We start from the raw sequence: 20628 nt of genomic DNA, 5'->3' as shown, positions 1-20628 counted from the left end.
GGCGACGACGACCACTGGACCAGCCGAAGACCCAAGACCAAGACCAAGACTCGGCTTCATCTCAGCCGATGGCATTGCCATGAACTTCATTTTCGTTTTTATTATACCCTGCAATGCAGGGGCAAAGAGGTGAGCTTGTGAGTCGGGTATAGGGTATCGCCATTGTTTTTCTGTCAGCTTTTATTGTTGCTTTTTTTTTGTATGTAATAAAATAATACGAAAAATTTATTAATTTTGATAGTCTCTAATGTTGTTGATTTCTTTTTGGGCCTCAATCATGAGAAACGTTGACGAGATATTCATCAGCATTATTTTGTTTGTTTTCGTTATTTCTGTGACGATCCCCAGATACCCTACACAGTTAAAGTGTTTGTTGAACTCGCGATAAGATAATTCCGAGCAACGCTTTAATGAGCATTTAAATGAGCCCGTAATTTGCAAATTATGCTTATCCGATCCTTTCGCTACTTAAATCTTTAATGTGCCAATTGTTAAACTAATTATCAATTCCAATTCCAATTAAATCATCTCTCGTTTCTGCTGTTTTTGGAAGTACGGCTGGACCAGTTCCGGCTCATAGATATCCAAATTATACTTTCGTGTAGGGCACTTGACCGGCTCAATTAACTTAGATCTTATCTGGGCAGCATGTGCGCTCCATGCTCAAATCTTATCTTTCGGCTCTTGAATAAGATGAAAAAATAATAAAACGAATCAAAAGTAGAAAAGGAAAACCGGTTTTACATGCGATACTTTTGCCAGAATGTTTCTGTCCGCTGTTCTTGGCTTGTCGCTTCGGCTTTGTTGCTGGAATTTAATGAAGCGTTAATAAGTAAGCCCATGTGGGCCCTTTTTATGGGAAGGTTTTTAATCTGGCATTAAAGAGCTCGTTTGATATGCATCAGAAATCGCTAAATCCGTCAACGATCAAGAATCCCGTTGGGCGTATTATAATCCGTTTCCTATTCAGCACGCCTGGCGCATTGGGTGTGTGGGAATAGGGTATATGCGCTCATTGATTGTTTCATTGATATTTCTCATTTGTTGTAATTAAGATCAGATGCTAGAGCAACAACATTTATCGCTTATTGTTTACGAGCGTTGCCCAACGCGATGAGAGATGGACAGCCCAAGAGCAACAGTTGCCCAAGCTCATTTTTCATTAAATTGTAATAATAATTCATTAGCAAATGCTCGTTTTACATATGAGCAAGAAAAAAGCCAAATTATTACTGCTGAGTTCCAAAACAAGCGCGACAAGCGTCAGATGCGCGACTGAGGCAGCAGCAGCAACTGCGGCAGCGACGATGGCCGAGAGACAATTTATCTGCCTTAAGCAGTGGAGATAACGCCAACGCACGCAGAGAGGCACGCTGCTCAACTGATCGAGAGCAGAAATCATGGCAGCACGCAGACAGCAAAGACTGCGAAGACTGCGCCCTTTCTTTTCTTGTCTTTTGTAGCCTGAGCCTAAGCATAACCTGCAAACGGGGTATATTGGTTGTGCCATGATATTTCCTTTTACATTAGCTCAAGTCGTTGATTGTCCTATCATGCGCAGAGTAGACTCTTTCTCATAGTGTTCTGAAATCGTTACGATGTAATCAATAAATATCGATTGTTTGGCTTCTGCTCAAGCTTTGCCTACATCAGTTGCAGGGCATCTCCTCGCCAAACACTGTCCATTGCAGGACTCTTGCTTGTTATTTAGTGATGTTGCCGTTGTGTAGCTGTTGCTGTTGTCGCTGCTGCTGCAGCTTAACATTTGCAGCATTTGCGTTCTGCGTTGCCGCTTGGCATAAACGTTTTCGATTTACGCCGACGCCGACGCTGGTTCCAGCTGTTGCTGCTGCTGCTGCTGCTGTTGTTGTTGCTGTTGATGTTGCTGCTGCTTCTGCCACGCAGCATCCAGCGACATGGGCATAGCAAGCGAGATCAAGCGATTCAGTTGCGCGCGAGATGTAGAGTTGTGTGTCTCTCTATCTGGCTACATGCGGTCGACGCGAGTGCGCGAAACTAAATACACACACACACACACGGTCGCACACAAGGATAGCGTATAGCACACCCACGCCCCAGACGTGCACAAGGCATCAAAGGCTTAAGAAAAGGACTCCCCCGACACGGCCCGCACTCCACCTGCGCCAGGGCTTGGCTTGCAAATTGCCAAAGCCGACCTTAAACGCTTTACAAATTGCATTGACAGCGAAGCAGGCGCAACTGCAGGCGTTGTCCCCAGCAGTCGGTATCAGTGGATCAGTTTAGTGAACTTGTCGAGGGTTCAAGCACACCACAGTCATCTTAGCCTGCTTTCTGGACGGCGACTGCAACTGTTGCGCATGCTGCCGTCTTTGGCCCTAGGCGGCGTTTGCATTCCGGCCAAGCGTGAATCGCATGTTGGCGTTGCGTCTGCGCAGCTATCGAGTGTTTGATCATAGCCATTGCCAAAGATTACTGTGAAACATGCAGTGTAAATAGTCAAAAGGAAATCGAAGACAGACTGTTAACAAAATAAAAAGTGTTCAGTGGCCAGTTATCAGTGATCGGTGCAAACTACGAGATGTCGAGCCTAAAATCAATTCAACAAAAGGCACAAAAGCCAAACGTTAAGAGCGGAATAATTGTGCAGGTAATTGAATGGACAAATCTACAGTAAAAAGTGATCAAATTAGATTTTTAAACTGGATTTGAATAAACTGCGAAAATATTGTATGAATATGGAATCGTTTAATTATTGGAAATTTAGTTTTTGTTCTTTTTGTTTGCCGAATCGAACGCAGAGCGATTGGCAGTTCTTGAAGCTAAAGAGTTCAAATTTGGAAAATATTTGTTAATATTTATTATGGTCGTGGCAAGACTTTATCCTTTGAAGTATAAATGGATTATTTAAGGATATGTAGTAGATATACTCAGGCATTAAATCTATATCCCTAAAATGGGAGTTCTTGAAATTAATGTTTATAAAAGAGATATTTGTGAGGAACGTGTAAAATCGACCGAAACGTAGCTAGAAATATTACAATGAGCTTTAATTCCCTCTATTAATTAAACAAAAATTTTACGATTTACAGCAAAGTAGCAGTAAAAGTCATATTTGAATAATTTGTGGAGCCAGAATCTCGATGTTTTGTAGTTAGATATTTCTCGAGCTTTACACTGTAGATAGGACCATAAATGAGTAATATAGCAACCACTTCAAATATATTCTCAAGCTTGAATTTCGCCTACAAATCCTTGCAGAGTTATCGACTTGGAAAATTGCCTTTACTCTTGACTACATTTTCCAGTTGCCATTCGCTTTTCTTCTTCATCGGCTTCATTTCGTTTCTCATGATGACCTCAATTGGTGTGCAGTAAAATTTGCTAGCCGCTAAATTTTAATGTGTTGTAAAATGTGTTATAAAATTTATGCTCCCAAGTGCGCAGCATAGAAATTATTGCCTTGTTTTCGAATCGTGTGTAAGTGTTTTTTTTTTTTTTTTTTTTTTTTTTTTTGCCTTAAGGCAACATATTTTTATTGTTTAATTATTTTATTGTGCTTATAATTGGGCGATCATAAAAAGAAATCGCACAAAGCTGATGATAATATTATTGCCTACTGTTGTTGTTCAAATCTGAATTGGAGCGTTCGTTTGGAAGCTACTTAGATTTCGGGTTATTCTTATTTATATAATTATTGATATTTTGTACCTGGAATATCCTTATATTGGGAATATATTGGGAATATCTGCTATATTGCATAAGACCACGCTAATGTCAAGCACATAAATTTGAATTAATTGAAATTGAAATAATGGGTGGGAATTATGGAGAAACCGTTTGCATAATATATTGCATTAAGACTTCCTAGAAGTTTTGGATGAACTCACAGTTTTGCGAAAAAAAAACCGCTGAGATCAACGCACCCTCGTCACATACCATCGGACTCCGGCAGTTATATCCGAGGGAGGTGCGGCGGCAAGTTCTGCCCGCGGCACGAGACTTGTCATAGCCGCTTGCCAATTAGCACCGGGCTGAGTCGGAAACGACCAAATGGGATGCCGGCAAATACGCCCAACCATTCCACTTTTATAGCAACATAAATTCAGAGGACACATCTGCCGATGCGCAGTCTCAAATGAGCCGCGACAGACACACCCTCGAAGAGGCGACACGCGCCAGTTCCAGGCTCAGGGACACACACACACACACACACACACAGACAAGCGGTCGGATTATGTCACGGCATAGTCTACGGGGATCCCAGTGGATGTCATGTGTTTTCCAACATAAATAAACAAATTATTTAGCTGCGATATGTCTATGGTCAAGATCGTAGCGCCCTTGGCGCCTGCTTACGAGCGAGCGCACTTATTTTCAGATTTTTCACATTTCATACTACCAATTTGCAGTTGTCTTAAAAATATATTCTTAAATATATATGAATACAGATAAAAGTATACAAACGCATATGTATATTTATGTGAATATATAGGATAAATTCTCATATACATAAAATAGCAAAATGCAGCTCAAATTAAGTTAATACAAGATACTTGTTTTGTATATACCCTGTACATAGGTCGAAATTTTAATACGTATAGTATATTCAAGTCGGGAATATATGTCTGAGACTGTGACTATTCACAAGTTTGAAATCTAGAAATTTGTCTGCTCAAAAGTGAATTGTATGAATTGAAAGTTCGAATTCCTTGAGAGCATATTCACATATTGGGGAATTTATAAATTTATGCTGTCTATTTCGAATCTAATGGGTATTATTAGCATACGCACCCATACATGCTCAGAAAGAGAATTCTCTATTTATATTCGGCGCCTCTGAACGAGCAACCAGAAGAAAATCTTTTTGAGAGGGAGAGAAAGAGAGTGAGAGAAGAGAGCAATTGGTAGAATGATACAGTGGTATCGTTTGCAGAAAATGGAAACTATTGGAAACATGAATGGTCAATAGTAATAAATACTAAATTCAGTTATTAGGTATCAAAAAGAATAATATTAAAATACAAGTTTTTACAGTCCGAAAAAAGTTTAAGTTCTTAACTTAACAATTGAAACAGAAATGTTGCTCAGAGAAATGAAATTTCAATATGGAAAGCAGATTAATTTATTTTAAGATAAATATAAGCAATAAAGAAATATATAAAAATAGAAAATCAGCCTCTATTATATTTAGAAAAACTATATTTTATCTACAAATTTGTTTGTAAGTTTCAGCCCACTGTGCGCACTCACTTTGAAGCTTCAGCAATTCCCTTTAGATTTGTTATATATTGCAAATATTCTAATAATTAACCAGGATATTTTTTCCGAAATTCGATTGGAAAACTATCGAGAAACATGGTGCTCGGATTCTCACCTTTTTAATTTGTTTGTATCATAAAAGTTGTGCGGTAATCCGTTTGCATTAGATATTCTTGTTCAAGTTTGAAAATCGTTTCTTTCTCGGAGATGATTCAGTCTTCTTTCGAATTTCGCACATGCTGCTCGAAAAAGTAATGTAGAAATTTGTTTTAAAATTTTTATATTTCGAGAGCCTTACGGAAAAAATTCAATAATAATAATGATAAAAATATCGTAATTCGAATCAGGAAGTGCTCGATAATTCAAATGCCGGGCAACGAAAATGAGAAATCGATAATAGTAAAATTATTTGAAAAAGTTCCTTTGGTGTTTAAAATTTTGAATCAAATTTTCGACATAAGAAATTTGACATCATCTACAAGTGAAACAACGAAAGGAGATCGCAATAGAAATCGATATTAAAGCAATCGTTAAAAGTAGTTAAAGGTGATTATAAAATGAAGAAGAAGAATAAACTATTGAACATTTCTCAGTAACAACAGCGAATTGAAATTCGAATTTGAACTAGAATTTTGTTTTTATTGCAAGCTTTATTAAAGAATATTTCGATTTTGCATCGACTTGCATTGCATGCAAATTATTGACAGCTGCCTATATATAAAGAAAAGATCTTAACAGATAAATTTGAAATTTACGATTAATATATATACATAGACAAATATTAGAAAAATCTATTTTTAATTGAAATGAATCTGAATCAGTGTTTATGCACAACTTTCACGCATTTGAATCAAAAACTATAAAGTCGGAAAATAAACTAAACACACCCTTTACTATAAATAGTATAGCAACGCGCCCACAATTTTCTTTTTACCTTTGAGGCGACTGCGAGTGTGCGTTCAAATAATACACAAAGTACACTGGGCGAAATGGGGATGTAGTTAAAATACTTACAGCATTTGGCACATTTTGAGTCTTATCCAACTTATTTCTGAACTAGGAAATGCTAATAGAACTATATTAACTATATTAACGTATTCCAGACATTAAATTAAGCTTTTATATGCTACAAGTTTCATAGAAAATCTATAATACCCTTCCAAGTGTTACAGCAGGGATAAATGTCGGCAAATAAACAACAAGTAAAAATATATATCTATAGACAAATGATGAGTGAGAAGACTTTGAGGTTCGATTTATGGCTAAAATAAAATTTCCAAAGACATCAACCCGCAACAAAAAAATAAAAAAATAAAAAAATTAAAAAAAGAAAAATTTGCATAGCATAGAAACAAAAGCAATTGAGCAGCGGAGGAAACACCAAAATAGCGCATTTCTTTTTTTACTTTTGGCAAGTTTTTTATTTACTTCACCTTGCCCATTGTTTGTGCTTATTTTTGGGAAATAGATGGATGGAAGTGTGTCAGAATTTTTGATATATATTATAATTGTTTGAAAGGAATATGATAAAAAAAAAAGAAGCGTGTGTGCATAGAGCCGAACGTTTGCCGGTCTCAGATGCGCCATTATATAATCGAGGAAACAATAAAAGTCTTTTGTTATAGATCCCAAAAATCTGTTATATACAATATATGTATATGTTTTGCTAGACATAAACAAAAAATATAATTATAAATTGGCAATAATTAAAGTCCGCGAAATATAAAAATAATATGAAAACAAAATAAAAATAATATAAAATGCGAATACGATTATAAATATATATTTATGTAGATCGCGTTATGACAACGATTGTGGCACATGTGGCCGAGATATGCTGAGTGCTTCAGTCTGCTCGTAATGCGAGACTGGAAGATTTATTAGCTGTGACTAGACACGCCGAATTCGACATTAGATATGTAGTATGTGGTCTGCGGAATCTCTAGATCTAGATAGATTCGGCGAGCGGGCCGCTTGCTTGGACGCTTCTCTCTGATGTGACATAATTCAGAGCTTTTTGGAATTTAGAGAGCAGCCGGCGACAGGCAAAATAAATGAAAAATAAAACAGCTCAAAATTACGATGCTCTGGTTGACAAATTTTTGAACCATACATAAATAACGAAATAAAAATGTCAGACAGTGCTAGAGACTCTATGATACCTTAAACACACCAGCAACGAGATGCCGCTGCTGATCCCGCTGCTTTCTTCTAAGCATACATTAATAAGTATTTGAACTTTCGGCCAGAGTTTGGCAGTCAAACAGGCTAGAGTCGTAGCAGTTAATAAACCTAATATTAAAATCGATCAATCGATAAATTGTTGATTCAGTTAGATATATGCTCATATATCATATTTATGTCTCAAGAAACTTTTCAGCCCATTTCAAGTGAATTGAGGGTATTTTAATGAGTGCACTTACTTAGAGAATATTAAAATCTCAAAAATATGATTGGTTGTTAACGCGGAAAATGATCCTGGCTAGCTCAGGTCCGCTGTTCCAAATGGCAAATGGACTAACTATAAAAATTGTCATGAATAATAACAATAGAAACCGTTAATAGACTTGTCAGAACTGCGCGCTCTACAGTTGTTATTGCTGTTGTCGTTGTTGTTGTTTTTGTTGTTGCTGGTTTCGCTTTTGTTATCATATATGCAAAAACGTGCCGGAAATTGCGTGACAGCGAAAAATTCTCATAACATTTATATAACATTTGTAGTACCCGTTTTAGTTGAATGGCTCATGTTTGAGATGTTAATGCTCTGACAAAGTGTATATGGGCTAGCACATGCAGTTTGTAACAGGCGAAGTGCTTGGCTTGTTATGTGAGTCTCTGGTTGTACTCACGACTGCCCGAGTCTAGTTTATGATATATATACAGTTGGAATATATTTCATTTCCTGTTAGGGCATCCACTCTTCGAGGTTTGTAGTCTCATTGTTTTCTGGCTCGTATTTGTATGTTGTTATTGTTTTTCCTTTTATATTTTTGCGTTTTTTCATTGCGGCGCACTCGTTTAGATTGAGCTCAAGCTTCCTTCCCTGACCATTTGATGCTTCCGTTTTTTGTTGTGCTGTTGTTTTTGTTGTTGTTGTTTCACATGAATTTTCGCGCTCTTTGTGAAGATCATTTATAATGCGTGATATTGTGAATATCGTTGTCCAGTGCGCGCTGTTCTCTCCCTCTCTGAGCAGAGGCCAATCAATTTTAATTATCGAGCAAATTAATCAGTCGCAACTTTCGTATCATTAAGATTAATGATGCTGGCCGATCTGGGTGGCAACGGTACCCACAACAGCAACAACAGCAACAACAACAACGATAACAACAAGAACCAGAACAAGCAGCTCTCAAGATCTTGCTTATGCAAATAGCACATATCAGATAGAACATACACGGGATTCCGAGCATGATCACGAGCGCGATCTCCAACCTAAGCGTATCTCTCGCGCATAGCGACCCAAATGAGCCGTGGTAAATGTGATTAGAGCGCGCTTTAATTGCTCGCTTTTGTCTAATTATACGCCTGATATTGGGCAACAGAACAGTTCGTACATTTCCAATCCCAATTTCGAGCAATAAATAATTGTCGCGTTTTTCAAAGTGCACTGACCTGCCAAAATTGTTGATACATACATATACACATGTATATGTACATATTTATATGTATGTATGTTATGTTGTGCTATGGTGCACGAGTATTCAAGTCTGGGTTGCTTGGACTCATGTGTCCCGTTGGTGTGGAATAAAGAGGAATAAGCGCAAAACGAGACAAAGACAAAATAATGAAAAGTTTATAACGCCGACTGCAGTTGTCTCTTTGAGAGGTCACTGACGTGCATCAATTGGGTTTGACGAATCTGAGCGATGGACAGACCGTCAGACAAACATACAAACAGACAGGCAGAGAATTGCACAAGCTGTCTCGTAGCGTCCAAATGAATTATTTATATGTGTACGCAGCACCCAGAGCAAGTCAAAGTTTCTGGCCCTGTTTGTTTTCTGAATGAACAAGGAACAACACTTATTTTGCAAGTGACGAATAGGGAACACTCTTGAATTTTCGATACGAATGAAAGGCTAACTATTTAAAGAAGAAATATGGCGCATTTTCTTCTCAGTTATAAATATGTAGCTAGGGATAGCTGAGATATCCAACGATCAGGTATTAACATATAAAGAATACATCTAGCTCTTAAAACGTACATTTGAATTGATTTCAATATTGAAGCAACAAGAATCTCATCTGCTTCACTTTCAGCCTCCTTCAATACGTTGCATATTTCATAGCAAATTTTGGGTAATCGTGGTAAGGGTATATTTATGCATATAATAAAGGCTTCGACTTACACTTCAACTTCAACTTAAACTTGCACTTCAAGTCATGGACAGCCCCTGCTCTCCGCGCTCCAGCTTGATAGGGGCCTGGCTAATGACGGCGACAGACAGACTGAAATATGAGCACAAGTTCGAGTGCAACACACACTTATACACACATATACCAACACACACACATACTCACAATCAGAATCGAGCGCAGTGAGCATATGGCTCATGCAAATTTTTAGCGATTAAAAAGCAATAACTTATATTATCAACGCAAAGCTCTGAGGTTAATTGACAGACGGCGAGAATCACCCGGGCCAGAGCCAAAGTGTTGTCGGTTGGTCTTGCAAATAAATGTTGTACATAAAAAAATATATATACATAATATATATTCATATATGTATGTATAAAAGAAAATTATTTAAATAAACCATGTGAAGGTCTTGAAAAAATAAAAATAAATAAATAAAATAAAAGCTCTTCCGCATGCGAGTATCAGCATAAAGCTGTTCCCATTCAATGCACTTTTCTGCTCAGACTTTGAGACAGATCGAATGGGAAGGAGATGCAGCAGCAGCAAGCAGGTTGGGTTTATAATAAGCTGACCTCAGTGAAGTTCGAATTTCATTTTGTTTTTGTGATGTATTACGGCAATTGCAGAGCAGTCGCTTCGCCGGAAACGAATTCAATACAAACTTTGTACTTAAGAATTAGAATAATATATATGTATATGAATATATATTTCTTAGGAAATGACCGATGGGAACGGTCTGCTGCGGACCTCTTTGAGGGTTCCCACAGTGATGCATATGGCTTTTGAGCGTGAAATCAATGTTTCGACATCATATTCGGATAGCCAGAAATTGCTTTTAATGCTAAAACTGCCTTTAATGCGATGATTGATGTGGCGCCCCTTGAAACCGCAACCAAGTGCAATGTCAAGGAATCGGAATGAGACTGGGAATGGGAATGGGAATGTATATGGAAATGGGTTGGGTAATGGGGCATCTCTTAATGCCAAGTGACAGAAACAGCCGCTACAATGCTTATAAAGTCGATTCATTCTCTGCCTTGACTGCCTCTTTGCGAAGTGTGGCGCCCAGACAGCTGCTGTAGCCTCCCGATTATCATTGAGATCTTAAATAATCGATCCCTCGGACCGGGCAACTGATAGCATCGGCACTCAATTAATTGACCGGCTCATTAGGTCACTGGCATAGGAAAATTTTCCAGATAGCTGACACAAACCATGCGCCCCATCAAATTCAAATAAAATAGCAAACCGTTCCCACACACCGGTTCGATTTGTTTATTTTCAAAGAATGAAAGAGAAGAAATACAAAAAGAATAAGTAAAACAAAAATCGAATCTTGTGCAGCATTGGCATTTTACCTCTCGCGATTCTATGTTTATTTTGTTCCATTGTACTTTGTCCGACTTCTTTCATATTGTGAGCACATAAAATTAATAATCTTCACCTGTTAATGTCTGTAGTACGGGCATTACTTTGCTTATACAGCTGAAACTTTTAATTAGCCAAATTCCCATATTTCACCTTTGAAACCGAAATGCCGTGTCTCAGATTCCACATATACCTATATATATTTATATTTAGTATATGTACATTTATAGAAATATATATAATGTTTAATTTCTATGCGTGAGTTTTAAATCAAAATGATATTCAGGTATTTTTATTTAATAGCTAGAAAAGTCTCACTCATCGTACATCAGGTGGGTGGATGAATAGGAATTTATAAATAATACGATGCGCCCGAGTAACATTATATTCATATTTATTTATATTTTGGCTAGAAAATGTTGTAGATGACCATAAAAAAAAACCAAATGGATGTCATCATGAACACCCACTGGCTTGTAATCGGGCGGGCACTGAGCATTACGTCGCCCATGGTTGGGAATGCAATCAATCAAAATGCGAATTCAATTGGATAAAATTATTGAGACGCCTGTCAGCTAGCAATTTGATGGCCAAGCGCATTGTCATCAGCCCAAAGACAAGTAAAGCTGCAACAAATTGGAATGTTGCAATGGGCAGTCACCGACTATCCAATACTCGCTCATAATTTTTAATTTTTGTACATTTGTGCAGAGAAGCTCATATATTCCATTCGATTTCATTTGTATAGTATATTTATCTACAAAGATCTTTGAACCTATGTATATTCTCACTGTCGACTCTAGCTACAAATGCTTTACATGTGGCTTGGCTGTCAATGACAGACAATAGCTAAATTAAGATGTCAGAGGCATTTCAGCTATAAGTCATACGCATTATCAGAAACAATTAAAAATGAATGCACTGGCAATGACACATACAACCAACAACAGCAATAGGCAGAAGACGCAACGGCAACAACACCAACACCAACAGCAACAGTAAACAACAATAGAAGAAGAAAAGCAAATAAAACGTGTCAATGAATGTTTTCTTGGCGCTGGCATTTTAAGTTTATGCGCATTAACTTACACACACATACACATACACGTACACACTTCCTTACAAAACATAACAAACAGAACCTAAAGCGTTTAACGGTAAACGATAAACGGTAAACGAAGCGAATTTCATTGTTAAATGCATATTTACTTATCTGTTCTGCTTTGGTCAAGGCTCCTTCCATCTTTTCAGTTTACGCTTTCTGTTGTTTTTGTTTTTGTTTGTTCTGGTAAAGCGGCACATGGTTGCCAGATCAGTCTGCCGGCCGGTAAGATTGAGCCGCGAACACAATGAATTGATGTTATCGAATCACTGTAAAGTGGCATACTCATTGCAAAGATCATATCGGTATAAATATCGTATTGTAATGAGGTTATCGATGCTAGGCCTTTCACTTGGGAAGCACAAAATTATTGCGATATTGTGTATCGTATTGCAACGATATTATCGGTACAAGCCTTTCACATGTAAAGCACAAGAAATACATATGTATACTGTGAATAGATGTTATCGAAACTCAAATGCAGTTATGAAACACAAATGCGCTGCATACACAATAGGCGCTAAGGAACTCATGCCGAGATGTGCGAGAATTTGCATTTATGGACATGCACGGATTGAGATTTCCGCTTGCGGGGCTTCTTTGTGCGTTGCAAACGACGAGTCGTGGGCTTTATCGTTGACATTTCCTCTTGCTGCATAACACATTATTCAGCTGAATTTATTTATAAACGCCGAAACACGCGACAGGTGCCTCAGTGGCATTACGACAAGGATTGAGATATCGGCGCGCTCAGCCAGTCGTGTATTTTTCGAAAACGTTGTTTGGATTCCGCGCTGTGAATATTTACAATATAAAACGGTATTATTTACTTTTGGTTTGAATTCTTCTTCAATTCATGTATTTAAAATATATAATTAATTTAATTTTTGGCATTCCGCTCGCATATTTCCTTTTATTTGTTTACACTTAACACAGTGATTAGTTTAGCTAATATAGTTATTTATTTGGCTTTACTGTGCAACCTGGGAAAACCACATCAAAAATAAACAATATTCCGAATGGTATTTTGTTTAGTGCATTCCATCTAACAACATGTTGTTGGACCAGCCCCTGATACGCCCACACCAATAGGGCAATTTAGTTAAAGTGCTTATTAACACATTTGTGCATTAAAAAAAAAAAGATCATGTAAACAGCCTCACTTTCAGCGAAATTCTTTAGCCATCAATAACTAGCAGCAAGGCGCGAGCCATCTGTTCATTTTACACCACCCATCGTGTCTTTAACAATCAGCTTTGAAGTCTATTCGGTCGGCTCTCTTCAATTTTAGTAAATTCCTACACGGTTTCAAATTATTATTTTATTGGTTTAGAAAAACATAAACAATTCCATAAGTAGTTTAAGCATTCGCTATGTCTACACGTGAAGTGAATCAAAGTTTGAAACGAGTTTTTAATTCGGGTTTCATATTGTTATTGAAATATGCTTTGATTTAAAGTTGGATATGCAATCATGTATTTACTATAATTCAAGACTCGAGCGGATTCGTTTAATAACTAAGTCGTCTTTTGATAAAAAAGCTCAGATCTGCTCAAGGTTTAGAACTTGATAATATGAATATGAATAATTCAAAAATAGATATATATATACGTATACTTGATGAGATCTATAGATACATATATTCAATAGGTTCCAGGTAATAGGATTACCGAAATCCAATTTAAACCGCTCCCAAATTTGAATGCTTTTTTTTTTTTTTTTTTTATTAAACGACAGCAGAACCCAGTCTCGATTGCATTACCAATTTGAGTTTAATATTCTGTCCAATTGGCCAGGTGGTCGTTGCTTCCAGTGCGAGTCCATAAGGCCAACGCCTTTGGCAGCGACTTGCACTGTCCAAATAAACACGCACAATTTGTAAGCGTCCAAAAGCAAATAAATATTTGTAATTTATATGTTTTTTGCACGACGCGTCGTGGGCAATCCAACAGATATACATAAATATGTAAATAAACCGAACGTGAGAATGTGCGGCGATGGGGAATGCTGAATGCACTCTACACCATCAATTGATGTTGATAACCCATATTTATATGATTCCATGTGCATACTGATTGCCACATTATATTGATTATGAATTGTCGGGAAACGAGCCGTGTCTAAAATATCAATATATATCTTGTAAGATGTATAATGAAACACTCTGAAAACTGCATGCGCATGCACAAATGCAATATATAATTATTGTTTATCTTTTCTTCAGTCCTTCTCAATTTGCACACCTTAAAAAAGGCCAACAATTTGTAGATAAATACAGGGTATCAGGACAGACAATTAACTCCATAGTGCAGATAATTACATATAACGCATACGCCGCGTGCGACCATAAATTGAAATTCGCCGGCTCTTTGCTCATGTTATTTCAAGCCATTTGCGCCAAAATGTGCCAAATAAATCAAAAAGGCGGCCCATTAAATAAAGTATTAAATAAAACCTGAATAAATATACACGAATTTGCCGGCACTACTTTTACAGGCATAACATTACAAGCACTCGGAGCTGCAGTTTAATGTGCATCGTTAAACGTTTACGACACTTCTCAGACAAGTAGAAAACCACTTGCTAGCTAACGGGATTCGGGATTTGGGATTCAGAAGTCAAGCTCCAAACGCCTTGCCCGTGAGTCATGCAGCGCACTACCCGACTCATATTCCAATGGGTTTTGGTATGCAAATTGAAATATCAAAGTTAAACATCGATACCCTATAGCCATTATACGTGGGTTACAAATCGATAGCTATCCATATGTGGATAAGGCTTGAGATATTAAATCGCAAAATTTTCTAAAAAATATATTCAAATTAAATACAATTTGTAATTTGACTAAATGCGTGAATAAGCACCTACATAGTGCTTTGTATTCCACAGGGTATCTTCTAATCGGATAACAGCAACTAAATCACTTTCTTTTGTTGCTTTAATATTTCTATTTCGTTTATTTTGTGCAAATTGTATGAAATGAAAGCTAAACAAAGTTGATTATTTTATAGTTATAATACGATAAATATAATCGTTAATTTCAAGGTTAAACACGCAATAATTAACTCGGCGAAATTACTTTTGGGGGTCTACCTCTGGCTGAGCCATATGCGTGCCATCGACGAAGGCAACGATGATTTGATGATGCTGCGCTGCGGCTGCTGATGCTGGTGCTTATGCTTATGCCCCTGCTCCAGCCGCTGCCCCAATCACTGCTGCTGCTGCTTTTATATAAACAACTGCGCTGATGTCTATGATGATGACGAGCCTGATGATATGGCAAGCACATGGCAGTCGCATCGCTTGTCCAGTCCCGATCAGTTCATTGCGCCAATGGACCAGAGCTGGCCAGCCAAATGGCATATGAGTCAATTTTGTTTTGCATGCATTTTGTCGACGATTTTCAATTAAGTTTTTGCCAAATGCATTTTTGTCAAGGTTAATTGATTTCTAGTTTTGTTAGCTGATGGTTTTCAATTGTGAATTTTCTGAATTGTGAATTGTGAAGTTATCTATGCACTTCAGTTCAATGCTGATTTTAATTTAGATACACAATGCCAAATGCATCTTATAGCTAAAATGCATATATTTAATTAGGAACATTTCGAATTGTGGGCTGGCAAATGGCTCACAGCGTTTACACAATTTTCTGCATTTGGCTCGTGGCTAACGGGATTTCCAGTGAAGCATTTGATGTGCATAGTTTAATGTATTTTGTTCGGGATGTTTAGCCGCATATTTGTTTTCATTTTGGCTTTCGACTGTGCTTCCCACGGTCTTCGAGCTTTGCATTTCATTTGTTTGTCTACTACTGCAAACTGGGCAAAACATTTCACAGGAAACGCCCAAATGCAAAATTGAAAATATTTACACATACTTTTTCCAATTAAACGGGGATATGACTAGATTGGTTTGAATACACAAGTTTCGTATTTAAGCCCATTGCCTTGAGATGGACGCTTCCAATACACTTTCCGAAATTCTTGCCAACGGTCACGCGTCGTATGCATAAAGGCACCCAAAAAGCGCACGCCCATAAATCCAACAAGTTTATTTATTTATCACTCACATGCGGCCGCTATAAATACAATCGCGCCGGATTTCTATAAAGTGTCTGTATTTGGAAAATTTTGCCAAAAAAAAAAAAAAAGAATAAAGCAAAACAAAACATGTAAGACTGTTGAAACCCGACTAGAAGATACCGTGAATCCTGTGTCGAGTTCCTTCCCTAGCCAATTGAAATAGTCTCTTTTCTTCGAATATTTAAGGTGAATTGGGGCAGTTATTGCAAATCTGAAATATTCATTATTATAAGGTCGAGAACATGTACTACAAATCAGGATAGTTTTGCGACTTCTTATCTCTTTTCTTTTGGCTGAAAATGCATATTAAAATGCGATCATATATGGATAATAGGATACGAATAATGGGATTTTCTTATCTAGCATATTCTTCTGTATAAGTTATTATGCCCACAAATTACAATTTTAGGGTATTAAAAGAGAAAAACGAACATTTTTGGGAAAACACGAGCAAGCAACTGCATGTTGCAAATGTAAAGTCTTAGGAGGAAAAAAAGAGAGAAAAAGCTGCATGGCTATAATTAAGCGTGAGCTAACGGCCAGCAGAATGCAGTGAAATCTTAAACCGGCGAACCAAAATTGGCCAGACCAAGCGAATATGTTTGTAAAGGAACTTTGATTTATCTGGCAATTAATATGTGAATACCAAATTGTAGCTGCTAATTTGCTAATTTGTTAATTTGTTGCTAGCGAGCTGGGCTCTGCGCATGCGGAGCTACATATTGCGTATACGACAAGTTGTCGCTCTTGGCGCTCTCAAGTTTGCGCCAAATGTTTGGCAGGCGGGGCGGCATTTACAATTAAGTCATTAAATACACAACACTAATTGAACAGCCAACAACATTCACACAGTTACACAAACACACTGACAAACGCACGCACAAGCCGTGTAATTAAGCGAACATTGCGCATTCGCCGCATTGTTCGGGCGACACACACGTGTTTCAATTGGTCTCTCGAACAGGCCAGGCCAACCAATTAGCCAGTGCTAAAATATGTATATGGCTTACAACAAATATATACATACATACATACATGCATAAGTACATATATTGTTAACTATTATCGAATGCTGGCCTAATGCGAAGCTGCGACCGCGACCACAACGGCCTTCACGCCGCTCGAGGGGACAGACTGAACGGCGTCGACGCGTCGCCGCGCTGCCTCGCGCAGACAGAGTGTCGGCCAAAAATGTAGCCATTGGCATAAATTATAGCACTCGCCACAAAATATCAAGTAATCGACTGACACACAATTCTTCTTGCCCATTTCCAGCACTGGTCGACGGCAAACAGGTTTTCGCGCTGCCCTCCGACGACTCAGATGTATCTAAAGTGTTCTTCTTAGCTGTTTGATTCGCTTTCTTCTTCACCTGCGACTTTATTTTTAAACTTATTTTTTCCGATACGGCCAATTAGTCAGAGGCCAGGAACCACTTTGAACTAGCAATAAATTATATGGATTATCAATGTATTAAGTGGATGGTATGAAAATGGGACAGGCATCCACTGCTATCAAACAGAGCGCTGATAAAAACAGAGCGCACGCACTGCATATTTGCATATATTCATGAGGCTGTTTCCAAAAAACAAGTTAATAAGCAGCTACCCGAGCAGCAGAGGGCCAGCACACAGATCAACCGAATGGCTCTTTAATTAAATACATAAAGAGCCACAGATTTGCATTGCAAATCGCATTTGGCCATTTAAGCATCTAGTCAAATTTATGATAAGCCTCACACCAAATATCAAAATTTGCTCGTGGATTTCGTCTGTATTTAGCCGACTCGAATTCTATAGAAATTCCTTAACGTAGAGAATTCTGCAAAAGCCAACCAGCAGAAGACACCCAGATAACCCTGAATGTTTGCCAACTCTATACAGATTATCAGTGCTGACTGATTGCAAATATGTTTGTTTTATCAATCTATATTGATTTAAGCAGGGCACATGCATATACATACATATATACGTATATATATGAATGTAAATATTTTAATTAATAATTGAGCACATTACAGCGCTGCTAAAATCTTTTAGCGCTGCAGTTGCCGCACGGCTGATGTCGATGTGCAGCCAGTGTAATAATATATGCATATACATATATAAATAAATATATTCTACAATTTTTTAAAATTATAAATTACCTGGGATACAAAAGCAATACTACATTGATCTACATATATGAGTTCCCTCTTGCTAATAGTGAATCAGTGAATAACATAAGATCTTTGTGAATCAAATGTAAACAAAGTTCGAATGAAATGTAATTACATATATGGTGTAAATAAAAATGAAAGTGTGTGTGTAGCGCCAAGACAATTTGTGAATAATCAACATAATTTATTTTTTATTATTTTTTTATATTTTTTTTTATTTTGTGTTTGGAATCTTTTATAATATATATTTTTGGCAATATGCCTCAGATAAGTAGGCAACTATTAAAGGGATAGTACCGCATTATATAAGGAAATAGGAATACAATCTATATTTCGAATATTTTGTTGCAAAGATAAAAGAAGTAAAGCAGCTCTAGTTAGGAATTTCATCCAGTCACACACGGAACTACATCAAATTTGATGTCTATGCTAATTTAATGTCTATGCATATATAGACAAATATATGAATGCATATATTGTATAGATATTTAATAATTTTTTTATTTTTTGATTGTGACGCTGCTCAGATTTTTGTCATGCAGCATTGTCACAATCAATGAGCATAAAAAGAAAAATGTATTTAAAAACAAAAATTTGCTAATCAACGCTCAAGGCTCGAGCCTCGGTCTCCCCCAATCAGATGCATCGCCTTTACGACCACCGCCACTTCGCAGTCCGATTGTGCAGTGGCGAATCCGATTCTCAAGACGCAGCGAACAATTGAATTTTGATTCTATTAATAGAATCCGAAACAAGTGCAGGCACTGGGATCATACGTAAGCGAATCGCCACGTGCTTTAGCTGTATGGATGCAAATCCACTGACCATTATCAAAGTATATAAATATATTAACTATACTGGTAACTGAACTTCGATTCAGAGGACAGACAGACAGTTCGACAGATGAGGGTTCTGATTCATTTCTTTTACCTGTAACATACCTGAACACAAAGTCGCTATACTCTAAATTCGAATTTTCAATGGATTTAGGGTATTTAAATAACACACATTTATATATTATTTGGTATTCGCAAATGTGTGCTCGTTAAATCAAAAGCTGTGCCAATTTAATGGCTCATCATTTTGAACTATTTCCAATAATAGCTAACGTAAAAGGTCAATGGCGATACGAACGTTGCGTTGAGTTGAGTTGTCATCGAGCTGAAGGTTTTACGTTTCCATAATCGTAAATTGTGGCGGAACGCAGCGGAAATCCGTGGACACGGGCGCGCCTTGGCATCCAGTTTTGGTGGAAAAAAAAAACACACACACACACATAACAAAAATGAGGAGAGACACGTGCGATGCGTCCGTCCATTTGATGGCATAATGAAATAAGAAATGGCTCACCGGTTCACAGAGTTCACAGAGCTGCCGTCAAATTATGTAAAATGCGTCATTATTGAGCCAAAAATGATTTGGCAACTAATTTCGTGCATATTTTTGGCGAATTTCAATTAAATTTTCGACACCACATTTAAAAGCCACATTGATCACGATACGCTAAATGCACAAATTTCACAAATTCGCGGCGCCCAAGAGGTGCAACAACAACAACGACAGCAACAATAGCCATCAAGACAAATTAAAGCCATCACATAGGTATATCTATAAATTGTTTGCTCGCGGGGCACTTAGCCGTTGCTTCGTTTCATTTCGGTTCCACCTCTTCTTTTGTTTATTAATTTTTATTTATTTGCTCTTGGCACACTCGCACATTATGGCACACCGGGCAGTCCGTAATTTATTATTATTTTACATTATTTGACTGCAGCCAGCACAGAGGAATCGAAGAGCATGTTGGCGACTGGGCTGCGAAATTCAGACTAAATGCCATTTTTAGAGTTATAGCCTGCACGGAGACTAACAGTAATTCTGGACACAGTCTCATGTCTACAATTATCGAGTAGGCGATAAATCGATATGTAAAATTTCACTACAAAACGGTTCCAGGTTTTATTGGGAGTCTAGCATATGTAAATAATTCCAAATAACTCAAATAACTATTAGCATATATTGTATAATAATAATTGGAAAATATATAGATTGCTTAATAGAAGCTTGAGCTACCCTAGCTGCAACCTATTCACCTACAGCTCCTATGTGAAGAAGAGACAGACGAACAGGGCTTGATCGACTCCTACTGATGCTAAGATAAATAATTAAATGAAATATTTTATAAAGAGTAAACAATGCTAATTTGTTCGAATAACTAATTTAATATATAATATCACAAGCCCAAGACCCCAGTGCATAATTTTATATTGATTCTAATTCCTAATAACTAAATATGATATCAATAAGAAAAGATATAT

General features: G+C 37.4%; 1 protein-coding gene and 1 long non-coding RNA gene across 7 annotated transcripts in view; one reads left to right on the top strand and one right to left on the bottom strand.

Moving 5' to 3' along the window:
• Positions 1–20628, top strand: part of LOC6573064 (A disintegrin and metalloproteinase with thrombospondin motifs 20) — a 42690-nt gene that overhangs the window by 14137 nt on the left and 7925 nt on the right. The window lies entirely within an intron of this gene.
• The window catches only part of LOC26528068, a 41056-nt gene that overhangs the window by 15811 nt on the left and 4617 nt on the right, over positions 1–20628 (bottom strand). For 3 of the 5 annotated variants that reach the window (XR_006356635.1, XR_001449553.3, XR_004364882.2), the window contains exon 4: positions 12181–12867. The exons of the other annotated variants lie outside the window; for them this stretch is intronic. This is a non-coding gene — a long non-coding RNA (uncharacterized LOC26528068). The remainder of the gene's footprint in view (positions 1–12180; positions 12868–20628) is intronic. 5 annotated transcript variants of the gene reach the window in all.

This window comes from Drosophila mojavensis, unplaced genomic scaffold (genome assembly GCF_018153725.1).
Source record: "Drosophila mojavensis isolate 15081-1352.22 unplaced genomic scaffold, ASM1815372v1 contig_16, whole genome shotgun sequence".
Classification (NCBI taxonomy): Eukaryota; Metazoa; Arthropoda; class Insecta; order Diptera; family Drosophilidae; genus Drosophila; species Drosophila mojavensis.
The sequence above is the reverse complement of the archived record's forward strand: the minus strand, read 5'-3'. Positions and strand labels throughout refer to the sequence as shown.